The 22,693-nt window shown below is 45.2% G+C and overlaps 1 long non-coding RNA gene across 1 annotated transcript in view; it reads left to right on the forward strand.

The window, feature by feature from the left end:
* The window catches only part of LOC118619316, a 42,768-nt gene that overhangs the window by 1,575 nt on the left and 18,500 nt on the right, over nt 1-22,693 (forward strand). The gene's annotated exons all lie outside the window — the stretch shown is intronic.

The raw sequence follows: 22,693 nt of genomic DNA on the forward strand, positions 1-22,693 counted from the left end.
ATAGAAAAAAAAAATGTCCTCAGGTGAGGATAAAATAAAAAAAAAAGAAAGTAAAAAATTACAACCTTGAATTGTCTACCCATTGGTCCTGGTTGTGCCCTTAAGGCTGTTTAAATAACTTCATATTTCCCACAAATGAGTGTTGAGGGCTTTGGGAGTCTATATTTCCAGCAGTGTGCCAAGTCATCTCATGCATCTGAGCCTCATTCCTCATCTGTAAAATGGACATCATAATAGGGTGAGCCTCGTAGAGTTGAGTTGAGAAGTAACTAAGGTGGTGCATCTTCGATGCCTGGAGACGTATCAACAGACTTTTCTGTAAAGGGCCAGGCGGTGAATACTTTTGCTTTATGGCTCGATGGTCTCTGTTGCATCTACTCAGATCTGCCCCTGTAATGCTAAGCCCCCAGAGCCTGGATACACGTCATAATAGGCACTGCCCCCTGGGGTAGAGAATGAGCAGAATGGCCCTGGCCGGTTTGGCTCAGTGGTTAGAGCGTCAGCCTGCGGTCCAGAGAGACCTGGGTTCGGTTCCCGCTAAGGGCATGTACCTTGGCTGCAGTTTGTCCCCGGCCCTGGTTGGGTTGTGTGGGTGGCGGCCCCTCGATGTGTCCCTTTCACATCGATGTTTCTCTCTCTCTCTCTCTTCCTCTCTCTCCCTTCCACTCTATCTGAATAAAAAATGGAAAAATGTCCTCGGGTGAGGATTAAAAAAAAAAAAAAGAATGAGCAGAATGGGGAGCATTTTATTTATCCCTCTTAGAGGGAAAAAATGTGTCTTTCTTATTCTTGTGTCCTCCTATGATCTCAAAAGGGCCTGGCTCATAGTAGGTGCTCAGGAGAAGTTTACCAAAGGATGAGAACATATGACATAGGGAAGAGAATGGCCTTTGGACTCAAACAGACCTGAGTCCAAATTGACTTACTCTCTATGTGACCTGTATTAAAGAAAACATTATTCACTATGCTGGTTAGAAAGTGGTCAGGCAGATATTGTTCAGGGGACTATTTAGATAGGTGTAGGGACCACTGCAGTGGGATTTTGCAGTAGGGGAGAGATTGAGTTCAGCTGTGAACACAATAAGGAAACATGGTCATGCATAGCTAAAAGCAGGGTGGGAAGTGTCAGTGGATGGAAAATTAGACATTACCTGGGAGATGGTGGAGGATGAGGAACCAAATCATATATCGAGGGTGGGTCTTCTGGCCAACCCAACTTAGCAGGATGCTCGCTAAAACTGCACATTAGGAGAGACAACACCGAAGCCCGAAAGTCAGGCCTAGTTGGGAAGAGAGTTCTGGGGAGCCTGACGACAGTTTGGTCAAGGAGAGACTCTTTGTCACCTAACTAAGCTGAGACACTTCGCTCCTCAGCGCCTCTTCACCCGTGAAATGGGCGTCATGATCATACCTGCGCATGAGGTTCCTGCAGGTGTCACTGGAGATCCCGGGGGAAAGTGTAGGTGCTGAAAAAAAGATTTTCTAAAAAGAAAGCATGAGAAAAGTCTCTGCCTTCCCTGATTTTTAACCCCATGGCCTTCAACCCTTAGTCCCTCGGGGTCAGGGCCGTTTCTCTTCTCCTCCGGTCTGTGCAAACAGCCTTTGGGCCTTCCTGGGCTCCGGGGTGGGTGAGGCGACACCAGGGGGAGGGGTGGTTGTAGAGAGGGCGGAGGGAGCGTCATGCCTCCTGTTCTGAATTCGGGCCAGGCTGGCAGTGGTGGCAGACAGTCGGTTTTTGCCCCAAGGGCTGTGTTGGTTGTAAAAGAATTAATGGCCAGGAAAGGTGTCCGCCAATGATTTCTCAGCTCAAGGTGCAGACGTTACAGAAACACGTCGGAGCCCATTTCAGATCCAGGCCTCCCAGCGATGGCTGACAATTACCCTGCTATTGACTTCCCTCCCCAGAGGGTGCTGGAGTCAGGGGTCTCTCCTTCTGGAGCATGCTCAGACTTCCAAGTTTATGTGGAACGTTCTACGTATCCACAGAGACAAGAATGAGGGCAGAAAGGACACAGGTGTATTTTTGTTTGGTTGCCCTAGAAGAAGCCCCGGAGACAAGAATTGGAGCGTATTTGAGAGGTGACCCTGGGACGCACCAGGAGGAGGCTGAGGAAGTGAGATGAGGAAGGGACGGAGGAACTTAGAGGTGTATTATCAAGTCACAGTGTGGGCGATGGAGCTTAATCTCACCTGGGGCTCTGGGAAATGGTAGAACACGTACATCTCAGAATTACCCCATCTGAGGGTGAGGGACTGGGGTATTAATACACTGGCTCCTGGGGAGCATCGGTTGAGGGCTGCTCCAGGGGTGTTAATTATCTATCAGGTCCAGCCGATCTCGCTTGGGGGCCAAGATAGTCTTCAGGCAAGAAGTGCAGGTCCTGGTGGCTGGCAGGCCCTCAAATAGTGGGCGAGGGCCCCACAGAGCCCATCCACTACAACCTGTGCTGAAGGCCTGCTCTGTTCGGGCTCTTAATGTCTGCGGTCTCATTTGGCCTCTGCATATGTCCAAGACTGAGTTTTAGTTAGCCTGCTCTCCCCACACCTGCTCTTCGCGCCAGGACTGGGGAGAGGCTAGGGGCGCCCTCGTGCCAGGCGCAGCATTTAATGGGGCGCTGAAAACCCAAATCATACTTTACTGTAATATCTGAAAAAAAGGGAATGCAAAAGCTCTATGATTTAAAACAGAGCAATTTGAAATCAAGACAGGGTCGGTAACAGTGCTGAGCCGAGCTGTACTGAAGCAAATGGAAAATCAATGATACTGATCTTGCTCATCATCGATTCTGTTTTTTGGCTTTCATTTTTATTTTTAAAAAATCACTGCATTAAAACATTCTTTATCTTGATCACTGAGTTTTTTGGCACACACATTTTGTGCCTCGTGTCCCTCACTAGTCCTGGCCCTTCTCTTCCCTCACCTCTCTTTCCTTTTCTTTTTCTTTATTGATTTTAGAGAGAGAAGAAGGGAGAGGGAGAGAGAGAGAAATATCGATGAGAGAGAACATCCATTGGCCGCCTCCTGCATGCCCCCCACTGGGGATCAGGCCCACAACCTGGGCATGTGCCATGACCGGGAATCGAACCGGTGACCTCTTGGTGTGTGGGTTGATGCTCAACCACTGAGCCACACCGGCCAGGCTATTCCTGTACCTTTCTTCCCCTATCTTGACTTAGTCCATGTAGCTGCTCAAGCTGGAAGCTGATGTGGCAGGTTCTGGAACTAAGAAACTCACTCTTTTTTCCTTTCCTCCCAAGGCCACGTTTTAAGTTCTGGTCTCTAGATAGACTCAGGGCCAGACTGCGGCTCCTTCATTGCAGATGGTCTGCCCGCCTCTCACGGTAAAACATGTCCTGATTCCCCGGGGAGGGAACGGAGTGGCGAGGTGCAGGGACACTGAGCACTGTGTTCTTGGGGATGCAGGACAGATGGGTCTGTCCAATAGTTTCAGAAACATTCTCCCCTTGAAGCAGTCAGACGGGTCCACAAGTTCCCAGTACCTTTGTCACCCCATGGGCATTCACTGTTTCTGGAGAGTTCTAGCAAGTTCAGCATTCCTTCCCCATATTATCCAGGGCATACGGACTTAGTTAAGTCCTGAGTGGATAAAGAAGCCCTTCGAATTACTGGTGGTGAAATCCAAACCTTGGGTGGGCATTTCAGGGAGGAAAGGGGAGATCTGGATTTCAATCTGGACCTGTCTGGGTCGAAAATCCCCAAGTGGAAAGTGGGGAAATAGCGCCCTTCACGTGGGTTGTGGAAGGATCAAACAAGATGCTGGGTATAGGTGAAGCTTCACATAGCAACAGGCTCAGACAGTGCCCACGTGGTGTCTGTGTCCTCCCCTCCATCTCCTCGTCCCTGCTTCCTCAGCCTCCCGCGGTCCTCTGCCCTGTGGGCTGAGCCGCCCTGTTTCAGAATTCTGGACACTGCATCTGTTACCCTGCTCACAGAGTTCACCAGTCCTGAGCACCAGCCCATCCTGTGCTGTCGCAGTGTCGTGATTAGTGGGCTGCAGCCACCCGATGGATAATTATTAATACGCTTCTCAGCGAAGAGCCAGGCTAGTTGGTTCCCCAGTGCTGTGATTGACCTTGGAGCTGAAGATTTCCCCAATGCCATTGAGTGTTCCACCATCATCATCATTGCACGCACGCGCACACGCGCACACACACGTTTTAGGTCCTAGGTCCTGGGAATCTTGGGTCAGCAGAGGTGTTGGGTTAAGGGAGGTGGGTGGGGGAGCAAAAGAGAGTCCAGACATCTATCTTGGTAACTGTGGTCCCTCTCCAACTGCCAGGTTACTTGTCCAGCCTCGTCGCCTTTATGTCACACCTGTTCTGCACACTGTGCACACTGGGACAGTCCTACAAAGCCCAGTGTGCAATGGCCCCAGCTCGCCTCTTTCCTCTTAGGTCCTGAATGTCCCCGCCCCTCTGTCCTCTGCTCCAGTGACCGTGACCTGCTTTTGGTGACTGGAACATTTCCTCTGTCCCTCCTCAGAGCCCAGTCACCTACCTGTCTCTCTGTAGTTGCTTCTTCTCCCCTCTTCGCATGGCTGGCTTCTCACCCTCAGGCTCACATGGTACCTCTTCAGGGAAGTCTCCCCTGACCACCATGTCTAAAGAAAACCCCCCTAAAATTATCACATGGCTTGGTCGGTTTGGCTCAGTGGTTGGAGTGTCGGCCTGTGGACAGAGTCCCGGGTTCGGTTCCCACTAGGGGCATGTACCAAAAAAACAAAATTATTTATCACAGCACCTCTTTTAACCCATTTTAAAATTTGCTTTTTTGGTCCCCTCTACCAGGTTGCACACTTCATGAGGCAAGGGCTGTTTTGTTTTGTCCCCTACTCTATCCCCAGCACCTAGAGAAGTACTGGCACAAAGTAGGAGCTTAATAAATATCTGTGGGAGAGCAATCTTCACCCCCCCCCCCATTTTATTATCTTCAGTGAATTTTGCAGGCAGCCCAGTGGGCCATCTGGATGACCCACCTTGAAAATCTTTATTTTTTTTCTGGTTAATCCTCACCTGAGGATATTTTTCCATTGATTTTTCGATAGAATGAAAGGGAGGGGGAGAGAGAGAGAGAAACATCAATGTGAGAGAGACATATCGACTGATTGCCTCCCCCATGACCCGACTGGGGCTGGGGATGGAACCTACAACCCAGGTACGTGCCCTTGACCAGGAATTGAAGCCATGGCCCTTTGGTCCATGGGCTGATGCTAACCGTTAAGCTAAACCATCCAGGGCTTGAGAACCATTTCTGGGGCCAAGTCTCCTCTTTAGAAGCAGCTGAGGTTGGGCCCTTCCACATGTGATGCCTGAGCCTCCGTGAGACATCAAGACCCGCAGGACAGGCTGCGTTCCTTCCAGCGAGCTCCTGTACCTGTGAGGGGAAGTTAGGGAGCAGAACTCGGCTTCCCTGAGAACGTGCTGCACCATAGCTCTGTGAACTTGGCCAGTTAATCTCTCTGGGTGGCAGTTTTCCCCTCTCTGAAATGGTCAAACAGGAGTACAGGAGTTTTCAACCTCAGCACTACTGACATTTGGGGGTGGATGATTCTTTGGTGGGTGTTGTGGGTGTCCTGTGCGTTGTAGGGTGGTTAGTAGCATCTACTCATTAGATGCCTGTAGCAAACCCAGTTACATAGCCAAGAATGTCTCCAGACAATGCCAAATGTCCCCAGGGGTAATATTCCATTCCCCTTTTCCCTGCATTGAGAACCATTCCAATAATACTTGCCTTACATTAGTATCGTTGGTAGATTAAATGATATAGGTCACATTAAGTATACTTATTAATAGGCTTGGCACATTAAGGATTATATGTATATATTTAAAGTCTATTATTGTTGTTATTAACAAAATCATACTGAAGGCCACAGAGAGTTTCAGGAAGGAGAGGTGCGTACAGGGGCCGACAGACCCAGGGCACTGCTCTCCTGCTGATGGGGTGTGTGCTGGAGTCGTTTCGTCCCTGCTTTCTAGCAGTTGTTGTTAGATTTCCAGGAAATTTGACCACCAGTTGTTAAACATAGCCATCCTCGAAACTGGCAGTGGTAATATTTACACCATGGGAATCGGCAAATGCTGCGTAGCAGAACTTTATTTCCAGGGAGCTACCTGCTGCCATAGTGCTTCTTTCTTCCTTAACAATCAAATGACAAGACCTTGTGGTGGGTCTAATGTTGAAAGAGTGATGAGCGTAAATGACATTTTGAGATATCACCAACAACAGCACTGGGATATGAAAATATTAATGATTTCTTTTAGTGATAAATTCCCAGGTACTGGTTTGTTGCTCACATTCAGATTGAAAGGAAGTGCTAAATTTCAGTTAGAAGTTAGGAGAAGATAAAGATGTACCCCCCCCCACCATTCACAGACCCCCTGAATTCTATCCACAGACCCCAGTTAAGAACTTCTGCTCTAGTGGACAGGTTCAGGGCTAAGTGTAAACGCATTTGGGCCTTAGAATGAGACCTGACCAATCCCAAGCCTGCCAGTTACCCACCCGGGCAATTTTCTCAGTCTCTAAATGGGCATCTGAACATCACAGGTTGTGAAAATTAAATAGAAGGATGTAGTTTAAAGTGCTTAAGAGGGCCTGGCAGCCAGCAGTGTGCATGTGCACGTGCACGTGTGTGCATGTATGCATGTGCACGCGTACGCATATATGCATGTGTGCATATGTGCATGAGTGTGTGCATGTGACTTGATGTCATGCATCCTACACCTCCAGCTGTCTACAGAGATCTCTGAATTTGAGCGGCAGAGATAGTGACAGTTCTCACCCCAGATGGCGCTCCTGGTTCATCTTTATTTTTAGTTTCTGTCTGGATGAAAAATTTGCGATATGTATGCTGGGCAGAACAAATAGAATTATGACTCACTTCTCACAAATTGTGTAGTGGATTTTACATACTTTCATGCTTGATTTTCCACTTATTTCAAGCTGTTACAAAAATGGTCCCCCCTCCTCCACTGGGACATTAGGACACGTGTCCCAGTGGGGAGGGGGTGTCGTGTTACCCCCTCCTTCCCTTCCCCAGGGCACAGCGAGGGAAGAACCACACTGTCTCCCTTCCTCAGCCTGGAATCTTCATTATTCCTCACACAGGACCATTTTTCCAGCTCATTAGAACCTGGAGCTAAGATAAAGGAGGGCAGAGCCATTAGGTAGCAATTTATATGTAAATGTAGAATTTACCAAATTGAGTGGGGAGCTTCCTCTAGGAAGCATTCAGGTTGGGGCCCTTCTGGAAAGCCAGCGTCCAGAGCCCTGAGGACACACGCCCACACCCCCATGGCCCCTCTGCCAGGCTCAGGGTATGTGGCCTTGTCTTCACCCAGGGGGAGACTGAGGCCAAGGTCACACAGTGAGTGACATGCAGAGTGAGCACTTACAGCTGTAGGTGGACCCCAAAGGAAGAGTGCGGCCACTTTAGGGGACACCTCTAAGGGGAGGTGGCCCCTCACACCAGCCCGCAGCCTTACATTCTCCTTCTCCTTACTAGTTTTTTTTCCAGCCCATTCAAACTCATCTTCTGGCATGGGAGCTCGGTGATGGGGAAATGCATATTGTACACCCCATTAATAAGACTTAATTAAACAGTTATTGTCCCCAGCGCCGTGCTGTGTATGTGTAGAGGACAGTCACATGAAAAGGAACCTTCAGCTTGGTCCCAAGCTCTGATATGGAGGAGTCAGGAATTAAAATGGGGGGCTCTAAGGCCAGAGCAAAACCTCCCTAGAGCTAAAGAAAACTGGACTTCTTTTCCACTCCAGGCTTTTCCCCTGTGGTCAGTAGCCTCCAACCAGCCCCATCCCCACCCTCTGGAGAGTGGCAGAGTCAGAAGGACGAGTGACAGAGGGCAGGCTGTCACCCTAAGAGAAGCCTCCACCTTCTTCAGCCACCTGGAAGTAGATTTCTAATGCAGGGAAGACATCCCCTCTGTTCCAGCACTTCACTGTGCGCCATATGCAGCTTAGAGCCCTAGACCTTGGGCCTGGCCCGTAGCAATACTCTCCCTCCCGAGGCAAGGGGTAGAAGTGGTGTGTTAGGGGAGGCTGAGCATATCCTGACACTGGTATGTCCCGATTAAGAGTTTGATCTTGAATTGTAGAGAGAGAGGAAGGGAGAGGGAGAGAGAGAAACATTGATGAGAGAGAAACATTGATGGGCTACCTCCTGCATGCCCCACACTGGGGATTGAGCCACAACCCGGGCATGTGCCCTGACCAGGAATCCAACCAGTGACCTCTTGGTGCATGGGACGACACTCAAACCAACTGAGCCACACCGCCGGGCTGATCTTGGTCTTAAGAGCAGTGGGGAACCCTCAAAGAGTTTTAAGCAGATGAGTGATGTGGTCAGACTTGTGTTTTAGGAAAATGTCACTGGCTTCTATGGGGAATAGTGGGAAGTGGGAGGCAGTGGATAGAAAGATGAGTTAACAGACTGCTCGAGATTCTTTTTTATTATCATCAAAAAGCTGCTGTGAACATTTGTGTGCAAATCTTTCTGTAGACATGTGCTTTCCTTTCTCTTGGGTAAATACCTAGGAGTGGGGTTGCTGGGCATAGGGTAGGTGTATGTTTAGCTTTATAAGGATTGGTCAGGATCTTTTTCTACAGTGATTGTACCTTCTTACACTCCTCTCAAAAATGTGTGAGTTCCTGTCACACTATATTCTTAACAACAGTTGGTGTTAGTCTTTACGTTTAGCCATTTTTGTAAATTGGTGTTTTAATCTACTTTTCCCTGATGACTGACTGATGATGTTGGACACTTTTTCATGTGCATAGGGGCCACTCGTATTTTCTCTTGTGAAGTGCTTCTTAAAATCTTTTACTGTTTTTTGTTTTATTTTTTTACTTTTTTTCTCTTTGTTGATTTTAGAGAAAGAGGAAGGGAAGGGAGAGAGAGAGAGAAACATGGGTGAGAGAGAACATTGATTGGCCGCCTCTTGCATGCCCCCCTTTGGGGATTGGGTCCACAACCTGAGCATGTGCCCTGACCAGGAATCGAACCGGCAACCTCTTGGTGCATGGGTCAATGCTCAACCACTGAGCCACACCAGCTGTGCTCTTTTTATTATTATTTTTTTATCCTCACCTGAGGACATTGTTGCATCTATTTTCAGACAGAACGGAAAGGAGGGAGGGAGAAAGAGAGAGAAACATTGATGTGAGAGAGACACACGGACTGTTTGCCACCTGCACGACCCCAACTGGGGCCCAGGATGAACTGCAACCTAGGTATGTGCCCTTAGCGGGAATGGAACCTGGTACTCTCTGATCCATGGGCCAACGCTCTAACTGCTGAGCAAAACTGGCCAGGGCCCTGCTGGGCTCTTTTACCATTTTGAATGGGCTTTTTAAAAAAATTATTGAGTTGTAAGAGTTCTTAAAAAAACGTATACTCTGAATACTGGTTATTTGCAAATACAGGTTTTGTGCATTTTTTCCCCAGTCTGAGGAATGCATATTTATTTTTCTAAAGGTATCTTTTGATGAGCAGAAATTTTAAATGTTGATAAGTCTAATTTATAAATTTTCTATGATTTTTGCTTGTATGATTATTCTTTTATGATTTTTAAGTGGTTATTGCCTAAGAAACCGGCCAAAGAAGCCTCCTCCCTAAGTTGAGAAGAAAGTAGCCTACATTTTCTTCTAGAAGTTTTATAGTTTAAGCTTCTATGCTATCTTTTTTTTTTTCTATCCTCACCCTAGAACATTTTACCATTTTTTGTTCAGATAGAGTGGGAGGGAGGGAGAGGAAGAGAGAGAGAGAGAGACATCAACGTGAAAGGGACACATCGAGTGGCTGCCACTCACACAACCAACCAGGGCCGGGGACAAACTGCAACCGAGGTACGTGCCCTTAGCGGGAACCGAACCCGGGTCTCTTTGGACTGCAGGCTGACGCTCTAACTGCTGAGCCAAACTGGCCAGGTTTTTTGTTTATTTGTTTGTTTGTTTTTTAATCTATGCTATCTTGATTTAACTTTAGTCCACGGTGAGAGAAGGTAAGGGTTGAGGGTCACTGTCTTTCCATATTGGATATGCAGTTGTCCCAGAACCATTTGTCGAAAACATTTCTTTTCTTTACTGTGGTACTTTGGTATCTTTTCATCGAAACTCAAATGATCTTATAAATGAGAATGGATTTCTGGACTCTCTATTCTGTCTATCCTATGCCAGTGTTCCAAGGCCTTAGTTGCCGAAGCTTCATAGGACGTCTTTTTGTCAGGTTGCGTAGTCCTCCAAACTGGTCCCTTTTCAAGGTTGTTATGGATATTGCTCGGTCCTTTGCCTTCTCTGTAAATTTTAGAATCATTTTGTGATATTCTGCAAGATGGACTGATTGGATTATGGTTGGGATTGCATTAAATGTATAGGTACCTGACATCTTAAAAACATTGAGTATTCCAGTCGGTGTATTTGGTATGTCTCTCCATTTATTTAGATCTTTAATTTATCTCAGTAATGTTTTGTGGTTTTTCATGGAGAAGTTTTTGTTGTTGTTAATCCTCACCCGAGGATATTTTTCCATTGATTTTCAGACAGAGTGTGAGATTTCTTTGTCAGGTTTGTCACTAGGGTTATGTTCTCATAAAATCAGTTGGGAAATGTTCTCTTTTCCATTTTTTGAGTTTTTGTAGGAGAGGAGTTAATCCTCCTTAATGAAATTCCCAGGTGAAACCATGCGAAGTTTTATTTGTGCTAAGATTTTTATGTGTGGGTGTGTGGAAAGGTTTTAAATTATGGATTCAATTTCTTATTAAATATATGGCTATTTATTTATTTATTTTTATATATGGCTATTTAGATTTATACTAATTTTGGTATAAGTTGTAGTTTTCAAGGAACTTGTCTATTTTTCTAGGTTGTCTAAATAATCTTTGCACAAAGTTATTTATAATATTCTGTTATTATTCTTTTAATATCTGTAGGATTTGTAAATCTGTCTCTTTCGTTTCTGATATTGGTAATTTGTGTTCTTTCTCTTTTTTCCTTGGTCAGTCAAATGTGGGGTTTATTAATTTTATTAATCTTTGCAAAGAACAAGCTTTTGGCTTGTTATTTTTCCTCTATTTATTTTCAGTTAGATGTTTTTTGCTCTTTAAAAAAATACTTTATTTCTACTAACTTTGGGTGTGCTTTGCTCTTCTTATTCTAGCTTCTTTAGGTGGAAACTTGGGTGATTTATTTTACATCTATTTTAATTTCTAACATAAATATTTAAATTACAAAGGTTTCTCTAAGCATTGCTTTAACTGCATCCTACAAAACCTTATATATTGTATTTTCATTATTCATACAAAATGGTTTAAAATTTCACTTGTGATTTCTTCATTGACAATGATTATTTATGAAGTTTTTGTTTAATATCCAAATAATTAATTTTTCCCCCTACATATCTAATTACTAACGATTTTAAATTTAATTTTACCATGGTCATACATTATACTCTGTATTACTTTAATTTTATTGATATTTATTTTATGGCCCAGGATATGGTCTATCTTGTGAATGTACCATGAGAATTTGAAAAAAATGTGTATTCTGTTATTATTGGCTACAGTAGTGTTCTATGAATATAAATTAGATCAAGGTGGCTTATGGCATTATCCAAATCGTTTACATTTTTCTTTTGTTAATCCTCACTTGAGGATATTTTTCCATTGATTTTTAGATAGAGTGGGAGGGAGGGAAAGAGGGAGAAAGAGAGAGAAAGATCGATGAGAGAGAGACACATCGATTGGTTGCGTCCTGCACAACCCCAACTGGGACTGGGGATCAAACCTGCATCCCAGGTGTGTGCCCTTGGCTGGGAATTGAACCCAAGGCCCTTCAGTCCGTGGGCTGACGCTCCAACTGCTGAACCAAACTGGCCAGGGCCAAATCTTTTACATTTTTAATGATTAAAAAATCTACTTCTAGTAACCTCTGAGCGGAGTGTTAGATATTGTCAATTTTTGTTCACGCATTTTAAGCCCTATCATTAGGTGTAAGTATAATTTTTATGTCTTCCTAATGAAAACGGACCATTTTACCATCATGAAATGTTCCTTTTTATTTCTTCTAATACTTTCTGTCTTGAAGTCTTCTTCATTTGAAATAACATAGCCCTTATTCCAGCCCTCTTATACCCTGATTTTATGTTGTATAGTATATCTTTTCTCATTTATTTCCTTTCACCTGTTGTATTGTTATATGTAAGTTGTGTTTTATAGTCAAGATAGCCTGCTTTTAAAATATATATATTTTTGTTGTTGACGTTATTACACGTCCCCCATTAAAAAATCCATCTGACATTCTCTGCCTTTTAGTCAGAGTGTTTAGTCCACTTACAGATGCTATAATTTATGGATTTATTTGATATAGGTCTATCATTTTATTATTTGTCTGTCATATATATTTTCTTTTCTCTGTTCCTCCTTTGTTTTCTTTTGGGTCAAATAAATACTTTTTAGAACTTTATCTTAATTTAATTGGCTTTTTAGCTATACTTCTTTGCATTTTTCAAAATGGTTGCTTAGTGATTACACTATTCATTCTTAACTTTTCCCACATTCTACTTAGACTTAATATTTTACCACTTCACACAAAATTTAAGAACCTAACACCCATATAGGTCCATTTATTTTCTCGCCCCAGCCTTCATGCTGTACTTATCATGTATATTACATTTACATGTTATATAAACCCTGCAATATAGTTTCATAATTTTTACTATATTTGTTTCTTTTTAAAAAATCCTCACCCGAGGATATTTTTCCATTTATCTTCAGATAGAGTGGGATGGGGGAGAAAGACAGAGAGAGAGAGACAGACAGACAGACAGAGACAGAGACAAAGACAGAGACATCAGTGTGAGAGAGACACTTCAATTGGCTGCCTCCTGCCCGACCCCAACCAGGGCCGGGGATCAAATCGCAACTGAGGTATGTGCCCTTGACTGGAATCAAACCTGTGACTCTTTGATCTGCAGACTGATGCTCTAACTGCTGAGCCAAATGGGCCAGGGCTATAATTTTTACTTTAGTCAGATGGATTCTTCTTGGAAATTATGACGATTTTAATATTTTATATTTATTTACATGTTTAAAATTTTCAGGGACTACCATTCCTTTTTTTTTTTTTGTGGTACGTGCCCCTAGCGGGAACCGAACCTGGGACTCTCTGGTCCACAGGCCGACGCTCAACCGCTGAGCCAAACTTGCCAGGGCTACCATTCCTTTTTGAAGAACTTTCGTCTATGTCATTCTCCTTCACTTGATGAACTTCATTCACTATTCCTTGTAGCGCAGGTCTGCTGGCAATGAATTCTCTTAGTTTTCATCCATTTGAAAATGTTCTTGTTTTACCTTCATTTTGGTGGACAGACCTTGAGGTGACTCCCAATGATCCCCCATCTTCTGATGTTCATGCCTTTTAATAACCCTCTTTGGGACCTGTGACTTGCTTCTAACCCGTAGAATATGGCAAATTGATGGCATGCCACTTCCGTGGTTATATTACGTGATAAAAGACTGGGCTTTGATTGCTCACTCAAGAGTTTCTTTTCCACTTGCTGGCTCTGAGCAAGCAAGATGCCCTGAAGTAATTGGACCCCACAGGGCAAGAAATTGCAGACAGTGTCTATTTGTTGAGGATGGCCTCAGTCTTACAGATTCAAAGAAATTAATTCTTCCACCAACCTGAGTGAGCCTGTGAGAGGATTCATTGTGGTTAGCTGAGTTTCCATGTGAGAGCTGGGCCCTGGCCAACACCTTGAGCGCATCCTTGCCGAGGATCCAGCCAGGCTCTCCTCTGATTTCTGATCCACAGGAACCGTGAGATAAGAGACTTTTTTAATCCACTAAGTTCGTAGTAATTCTGTATGTAGCAATATAGTCATTTCTGAAGTATTAAGTGACGTTAGAATTCTGCATTGACGTTTATTCTCTCATCACTTCAAAGTTGTTATTCTGTTGTCTTTTGCCCTCTATTATTTCTGATGTGATGTCAGAAGTCACTCCAATCGTTGTTCCCTAGTATGCAATGTGTAATTTTTGTCGGGCTGCTTTTGCATATTTTCTTTATCCTTGGTTTTCACCGTGGGTGGTTTTCTTTGTACTTTTTTCCTGCTTGGGGTTTGTTGGGCTTCTTGACATTATAAATTGATAACTTTCACAAAAATGGGAAAATTTGGCCACTATTGCTTCAAAAAACTTTTTTGGGTCTCATTCTCTCCTTGTCTTCTGGGACTCCACTTACACATATGCTAAACCTTTTCATATTGCTCCATGGGTCACTGAGATTTTGTTAATTTTTTTTTTTTTTGGTCTTTTTCTTTCTGTTCTTCAGGTTGGATGACTTCAGTTTATTCCACCCAATGAATTTTTAAAGAAAATTTCAGATATTTTATTTTTTAGTTCTAGAATGCCCATTTCTGTAGTTTTTAACTTATCTGTTGAAATTTTCTATTTCATTTTTTTGAAGCATCTTTTCATTGAAGTCCTTGAACATGGTTATAATACCTGCTTTACAATTATTTTCTGTGGGTTGGAATTTCTGAGATGAAAATCCTGAGACAGAATTAGCAACACAAAAGATTTATTGTGGAGAAATACCTGTGAAAGGAAATGGGAGGAATCAGGATAGGCCGGGTGGGTCCATCACACGAGGATGTGTTCCTAATACTGTCCCTGCCAGCTTGACAGGGGGGCTCGGAAGCAACAATGGCCTATGAAAGGAATCCCCCACTGGGCAGAAATGGCTGAGCCCTCGCACCACTGCCTTGTCCAGTCATTCATGGACTGGAAGCCACCCAGACAAGACGGGCTTGTTATATCTGTTCAGTTCTTAGCCTTGGCTGGGTCTGGTGGCTTTGCACTCTGTGGACATGGCCAGGCAAAACTACATTCTGCAAATTCCTTTACCTATGTATTCTTGGTAAGGTGAGCCACAAAAGAGAGATTCTTGGGGGAGATCTGGAGGGCAGAAGAGAAGCAGCAGCTATTTTGTGGCTCAGACACATTGCTGTCTGTCTGCTGGCTCACCTTTGAGTTCTTGAATGTCCTTGAGTGTCTTTCTTCCATCCTATCACATGAATAATTTCTTAGGCAGGCAGTCCTTTTGTCTCTGTGGACTTGAATAGGCTATTCAGATCTTTGCTCAGTTCAGGGAAATTTTCTTCGGTAAGAGTTTAGCTATTTATTGCCCCTCTTCCTTACTCTTACTTGTCTCTGTCTGGAACTTCTGTTCTGTGCAAGTAGGATTCTTGGATCTTTCTTCTCAATCTTTTATCTTTTCCATCCTGACTTTTCTCTCGTTGTCTTTCTTCTCTAAGCTTTAAGATATTTCTTACACTTGATCTTCCAGGTTTCTGATTCAGGGCTCAACAATGTTATCCTTTCCTTTAATTCATCTACTTTTTTTTTTTTTTTTTTAAAGCTCAAAAGTTCTTGTTTTCAAGTTGCAGATATTCTTTTTGTGATGGGTTTGGCTTGTCTTACAGCCTGCTATCCTTTTTAATTTTTTTAAAATATGTTTTTATTGATTTTTTTAGAGAGAGAGGAAGGGAAAGAGAGATAGAAACATTGATGTCAGAAAGAAACATGGATCGGCTGCCTCCTGCATGCCTCCTTCTGGGGGTTGAGCCTGCAACCTGGGCATGTGCCCTGACCAGGAATAGAACCAAGATCTCAGTCTGTGGGAGGATGCTCAGTCCACTGAGCCACACTGACCCGGCCTGCTATCATTTTTTAAATTCATGTATTAATTGGTCTCTTCCAGCTGCAGTTTTGTTAAGTGACCCTGTGGTCTGACTCTTCGACCTCATCTTCCTCTGATGTCCCTCTGCTGGGCTGTTATCTTTTGCTGTCTACTCCTTGGGGTTCACACGTGGCTGAGAAGTGTCCTTAAAGATGAGCAGAGGAGCAGGGTCTCTGGCCCCGAGTACCTGTGGTTCATGGGAGGCTGTTAGCCCTCTTGCCCAGGTGTCCAAAGGAGGCTCTCTGCTCCCTGGTCTCTCTGAACTCTTCCATCCTTGAGGTGGGTAACTCAGCCCATGTCCACAACTTCCTGACCTTTTAAAGGCCCGGAAGGCTCAGCAGCTCACGCAGGTCTACAGATTCGAAAAGCCTAGCCTTTCTGGGAATGGTCACTTTTGGCTCTTACCTCTGCACTGCTCACTAGTTAATTGTCTAGGAGCCCCACAGAAGTGATTTCTTCAGAAACCAGCTTTTGCTCTGAAAAGGCAAGAGCCTGAAATGGGGATGGGAAGGAAAGGGAGTCAGTCCGTTCAGGCTCCATTGTCTTCAGAATCCCCATGACAAAGTAGAAGTTCCAGAATGTTAGAAACTTAACTTTCCAGAAATTGAGCATGTGTCACTTTAACTCCTTACTGAGGAAACCAGCAAGATGGGAAGGAGAGTTCAAAAAAGCTTCAGAGAGTCCAGCTGGTGTGGTTCAGTGGTTGAGCGTCAACCCAGGCACTAAGAGGTCGCCAGTTCAATTCCCGGTCAGGACACATGCCAGGTTGTGTGCCCGATCCCCAGTGGGGGGCCTGCAGGAGGCGGCCAATCGATGTTCTCTCTCATCGATGTTTCTATCTCTCCCTCCCTCTCACTTCCTTTCTCTCTAAAATAAATAAAGGAAAAAAAAAATGTTTAAAAAAAAAGCCTCAGAGGGACAGAAATATTTACAGACTCTTAAAAGATGAATGTTGCGAGTTCCGGTCAAGATGGCGGCGTAGGGAAACGCAGTATCGCGTTCTGCCACAACCACATCCAAGTTACAACAAAACTACAGAACAACCATCATCCAAAATCGCCTGAAATCAAGCTGAATGAAAGTCCTACAACTACGTAATTAAAAAAAAAAAAAGCAGCTACATCCAGACCGGTAGGAGGGGCGGCGGCGCGAGGGGTGGCGGCAGCGGCGGCGGACGGGCTGGTCCCACACCCAAGTGTGGCGGATAAAAATCAGGAGGCTCCCGTGGCTGGGAAGGTCCTTCCTGAGGACTGAGGGGTCCCCATCCCACACCAGGTGCCCCGCTCAGGTTTCCAGTGCCAGGAAGAGAATCCCCATAACTTCTGGCTGGAAAAACCAGCAGAAACTGAGGCTCAGGGAAGCTGACCTGGCTGGAGCCACAGGCAGCTCCCTAAAGGGCCCGCGCACGGACTTATCGGACTCTCTCCCTCTAAGCTCAGAGGGGAGGCAGCTCGAGGGGCACCAGAGACATACAGAAAAGAACTGAGCTGTTTGGCACTGGAGCGAGGGCTGGAGAGGGAGCTTTCTCGGGGACAAATGTGCTGTAAGAGGCCTTTGTTCCTTTGGTGAGCCCTTCCCTGGAGCAGCAGACAGAAGCCATATCTGGGACTCCAGCAACCTGGCTCACACTGGTAGCCCCACCCTGCTGACTCCCTGAGGCCCCGCCCCGCCCCGCCCCACACAACTTTCAAGCCCACCTAAGCTGTTGCTACTTGCTTAACCATAGGATTGGCCTGTCTTGGATCCCGCTTCAGGTTTTTCCTAAATTCTTTCAAACAAGCAGCATCGGGTCTCAGCGAGCCCCATACCTCTCATTAAGTAATACACAGAAACAAACACAGAGAGGCAGCCAAAATGAGGATACAAAGAAACAGGTCCCAAATGAAAGAACAGAACAAAACCCCAAGAAAAGAACTAAGTGAAATGGAGATAAGCACCCTAACAGATGCTGAGTTCAAAATACTGCTTATAAGGATGCTCAATGAACTCAGTGAGGGCCTCAAGAGCATAAAAAAGTACCAGTCAGAAACGATCGCTGCACAGTTAGAAACGAAGGAGGCTTTAACTGAAATAAAGAATAATTTACATAGCTTCAATAATAGAGTACGTAAATCCAAGGAGCAAACCATCGATTTGGAATATAAGGAAGCAAAAAACGCCCAACCAGAACAGCAAAAAGAAAAAAGAATCCAAAAAAATGAGGATAGTGTAAGGAGCCTCTGGGACAACTTCAAGCGTGCCAACATTCGCATCTTGGGGGTGCCGGAAGGAGAAGAGAGAGAACAAGAAATCGAAAACCTGTTTGAAACAATAATGGCAGAAAACTTTCCTAACTTGGTGAAGGAAACAGACATACAAGTCCAGGAAGCACAGAGAGTCCCAAACAAGATGAACCCCAAGAGGCCTACACCAAGACACATCATCATCAAAATGCAAAAGGTTCAAGACAAAGAGAGAATCCTAAAAGCAGCAAGAGAAAGGCAGCTAGTTACCTACAAGGGAGTTCCCATTAGGCTGTCAGCTGATTTCTCAAAAGAAACTTTGCAGGCCAGAAGGGAGTGGCAAGAAATATTCAGAGTGATGAAAACCAAGAACCTACAACCAAAATTACTCTATCCTGCAAAGCTGTCATTTAGAATCGATGGACATATAAAAACTTTCCCAGACAAGAAAAAGTTAAAGGAGTTCATCACTACCAAACCGTTATTATATGAAATGATGAAGGGTCTTTTTAAAGAAAAAGATAAAATGTATGAACAAACAAAATGGCAATGAATACATATCTATCAACAATGGAATCTACAAACAAAATGAACAGGAAGAACAGGAACATTCTCATAGATACAGAGAACATTTTGTTGGTTGCCAGTTGGGAAAGGGGTTGGGGGAATGGATGAAAAAGGTGAAGGGAGTAAGAAGCACAAATTCATTCCTAGACTGACAAACCTCAAAGGGAAAGGGGTTGGGGGGGTGGGAAGAAATAAACCAAAGAACTTATATGCATAACCAATGGACACGGACAATAGTTTGGGAAAAGGTGGGAGGGGGGCGGGAGTGGGGAGGAGGGGGGTCAATGGGGGAAAAATGTGGAACATCTGTAATGCATTTTACATCCAACAATAAAGATGTGGAAAAAAAAAAAAAAAAGATGAATGTTGCAATAAGATTGCTAAAGAACATAGGAAAGAAATCTATAAGCTTTGTGTTGTAATCTTTTCATTTACTTCTCTACAGGATAACATTCATTGATCACTGTTGGGTTTCTAGGGTTAATATCTATGCTTTCAGAGTGGTAAAGTAACCTAATCAATAGTCAATACAGAGCACATCCCTAGAGTAATGGAAATACACTGTGAGCCCCCAAAGTAAGCCACAGATGCAATTATTCATTTGAATTACGTTAACTCAATCTAGTCAAAATAGTATCATTTAAACACGTGTTATGGGTTGAACTGTCCCCCCCAAAAGCCATTTGAAGTTCTAACTCCCAGTACTTCAGTATGTGTCTCTGTTTGGAAATAGGTTCCTTGCAGATGTAATCAGTTAAGATGAGGTCATAAGGAAGTAAAGTGGGCCCTTCAGTAGGGTGATGTGCTTAGAAGAGAGGAGGATGGCACGTCCCAGCAGAGGCAGCGCTGGGAACCAGGGAATGCAAAGGGCTGACAGCCACCACCATCAGCTGGGAAGAGTCAAGGAAGGGTTCTCCCCTTCCGGTTTCCGAAGGAGCACGGTTCTGCTGATGCCTTGATTTTGCACTTCTAACCTCTAGGACCATGAGACAATACATTTCTATTGTCTTAAGGCCTCCGATTTGTGGCACTTTGTTATGGCAGCCGTAGAAACTTACCACAACATGTAATGTAAAACGTATTGGTGAGAGCCCTGGCCGGTTTTCTCAGTGGTTAGAGCACTGGCCCACGGACCAGAGAGACCCGGTTTGATTACCACTAAGGGCGTACCTCGGTTGCAGTTTGTCCCCGGCCCCGGTTGTGGGTAGAAGCCAGTCGATATATCTCTCTCACATCAATGTTTCTCTCCTCTCTTTCTCCCTCTCTATCTGAAGATAAATGCAAAAATGTCCTTGGGTGAGGATAAAAAACCACAAAAAAACCTTATTGCTGAGATAGTCGACATTCTTATCTCCTTACTAAGTCCTTGGAATCCAGCATGTGTTCTGCACGTACAGTACATCTCAGTTCAGACTGGCAGCACTTCAAGCGCACAGTAACCACACGAGGCTGACGGGTACCGGACTGGGCAGCGTAGTTGCAGAGACTCAGACAGTGGACGCTTGGAGACACGGAACACTGAAGGAACACAGTGATTTCTTTGCCCCATTTCCAGTTGTTGGCCAGTTGTCCTTACTGTTGTCCTCTGCCCGTGATAGCCACAGACCTGACGGTGGAACCTGGCGAGAAGGAGAATAACGGAGAGGTGGCCGAGTGAGAAAGGGCTCTGCATGCGCAGGCAGTGTCTGAAGTTTGCATTCCAGGGCCGGGGTTCCCGCTTGTCTAGAAGATACTTTTGCTCAAATTTGAAAAACAGGCCACTCTGGTGGATGAATTAGAAAAGACACTCCTGCCCTGGCCGGTTTGGCTCAGCGGTTAGAGCGTCGGCCTGCGGTCCAGAGAGACCCGGGTTTGGTTCCCGCTAAGGGCAGGTACCTCGAGTGCAGTTGGTCCCCGGTCCTGGTTGGGTCGTGCGGGAGGCAGCCACTCGATGTGTCCCTTTCACGTAGAGGTTTCTCTCTCTCTCTCTCTCTTCCTCTCTCTCCCTCCCACTCTGTTTGAACAAAAACCAAAAAAATGTCCTTGGCTAGGTGCCCGCGTGCAGCGCATGGCATGCCCACCCGCACTGGCAGGCCCCCGCAGGGATGAGGACCCGCCTCAGAGGGCAGAGTGATGGGAGGTGGGGGGTGAGGCCGTGTGGCTGGCAGTAGGGCAGAGAGATGTGGAAGGAGGCTGAGGGGTTCTGCTGGCATCTCTTTCCTTGTGGAAAAGGCGAGATGGGTTAAGAGCGAGGATCAGAGGTGTGGTTGGAGAGGCACGTCTGAAACCGTCTCCATGGAGAAGGCAGGACAGACAGACGGGGACTGACAGACTTTTGTCTGGAGCAGTGAAAAGTTGGAAAGCGAGCAGGAAGCTTGCCGGGGGTTGTGGGGAAGGACACCCTGGGTGCAGGCATGCAACCGGTGCAGGAGTAAAGTAGACCGTCTGTCGGCAGACACGAGACAAAACCCCAGCAGCTCGCTTTCATCAGTGTGTGTCAGCCCCCGTTCCAAGCACTTTGCCAGTAAGTCAGCGACTGATTCTCAACTGTTGCTTGGCAGAGATGAGAAGAGCAAAGCACAGGGAGGTTAAATGACTTGCTCACGGTCACACAGCTAGTAAGTGGTCGAGCCAGGATTTGAATCCGGACCATCCGTCTCTAGCAGCTGTGTGGGGAGGAAGCTCTTGGTCCTGACTGCACCCCTCTCTAACTACGGGAGGCTTGCCCTGCACCAGAGGTGTCTGTGAGGTCATGGCAGTCAGTGTCAAGGATGGGGTACAGTGATTTTTCAAAAGCCAAAAAGAATTGTTTTGTTCAGTCTAAACATTCTTAAGTCACAGTGTCTGTACGCCACGTGCCCACAGGGAGGATCTGGGCACCATGGGTAGGTAGGTCTGTTTTCTGCTCCAGGCTCACAGACAGATCTGGGTGGCTGGGGAGTGGGCTGATGAGGTCAGGGAGTGACACCCGTCTTCCTTAGTTGTTAAGACCAGGGAGTCCTCTCTCTACATGTAGAGCCCTTCATCTGACAGACACCATTCTCCCATTTTCATTTTATTTTTTTGCATTTAGGAAAACATGCCAAATCAGCTGTATAACAATCTCAGGGCTCATTTTATAAAACACCGAATTTCCATTGAAGCTACCCGAGAATCACTTCTGTCAGCCATAGGCCTTGTAAAAGGAATGAATGCATTTTCTGTGCCCGTAATCACCCCTCTATGGGAATGAGGTCGATTTCAATGACTGTCTAATAAAGGAATAACTCAGCATTAAAAAAAAAAAAAAAAAAAATCAGAGTCCCTAGGAACCCTGGAGGCACCAGGCAAAGGAAATTTGATCTGATGAAAACTGAGATCTTTTTAAAGGAAAGCTTTATTATTTTCTTTTCGAACACCAACTGCATTTTAAAAACAGTAGGTTGGTTTATCAACAAATCTCTATTTAAGGAATTGAACACGGACCTGATTATACAGCTGGCAAAACCCCACTATTCCGACACATTCTGAGATGTTCTAATTTAGGGAGAGGTCTGAATCAGTTTGAAGCATGTGGTTTTGTAACTCTGCCATGCTTAATTACCTTCAACTCAGACTAAGCCCAGAAACTCATTCTTTCAGACTGTGGCCTCCGGAGCCTGGGGAACTTGCAGCAACAAGCTGATAAAGATGGCTTGTAATTAGCATATCAATTGCGCAATATTAATCGCCAGCTTCCCGATGTGTGCGCTGTTCATGGTGTAGGAGGCACTGTCCTGTCGTGATCAGGGCCCTGTTGGCAACTGCACATCTGAAAAGTCTTCATTCCCTCCCTCCCTCCCAACTCCACAGTCACAGCTGCATGTCTGACATACAGATGTGGAAACTGAGGCTGAGGGAGATGGGATGGAGGGTGGGTGCCTTGCTCGAGGTGTCAACCTGAGCTGTGGCTAGAACACAGCCCTCACGACTCCCAGTCCAGTGCTCTTTGCAGTGGATGTCATACCACTTGGGATGTGGTGGTGGTTACGCCTTTGATGAAAGGAGAGAAGGTTAGAAAATTGTTCTGTGTTTTAGACATTTCCCCTATAATTTTGCCATCTTCTGATTTGATCTCTATGTAATAATAACAACATATATACAGTCCTAAATACTACACATAGCCTCGT

This window comes from Molossus molossus, unplaced genomic scaffold (genome assembly GCF_014108415.1).
Source record: "Molossus molossus isolate mMolMol1 unplaced genomic scaffold, mMolMol1.p scaffold_m16_p_6, whole genome shotgun sequence".
Taxonomy (NCBI): Eukaryota; Metazoa; Chordata; class Mammalia; order Chiroptera; family Molossidae; genus Molossus; species Molossus molossus.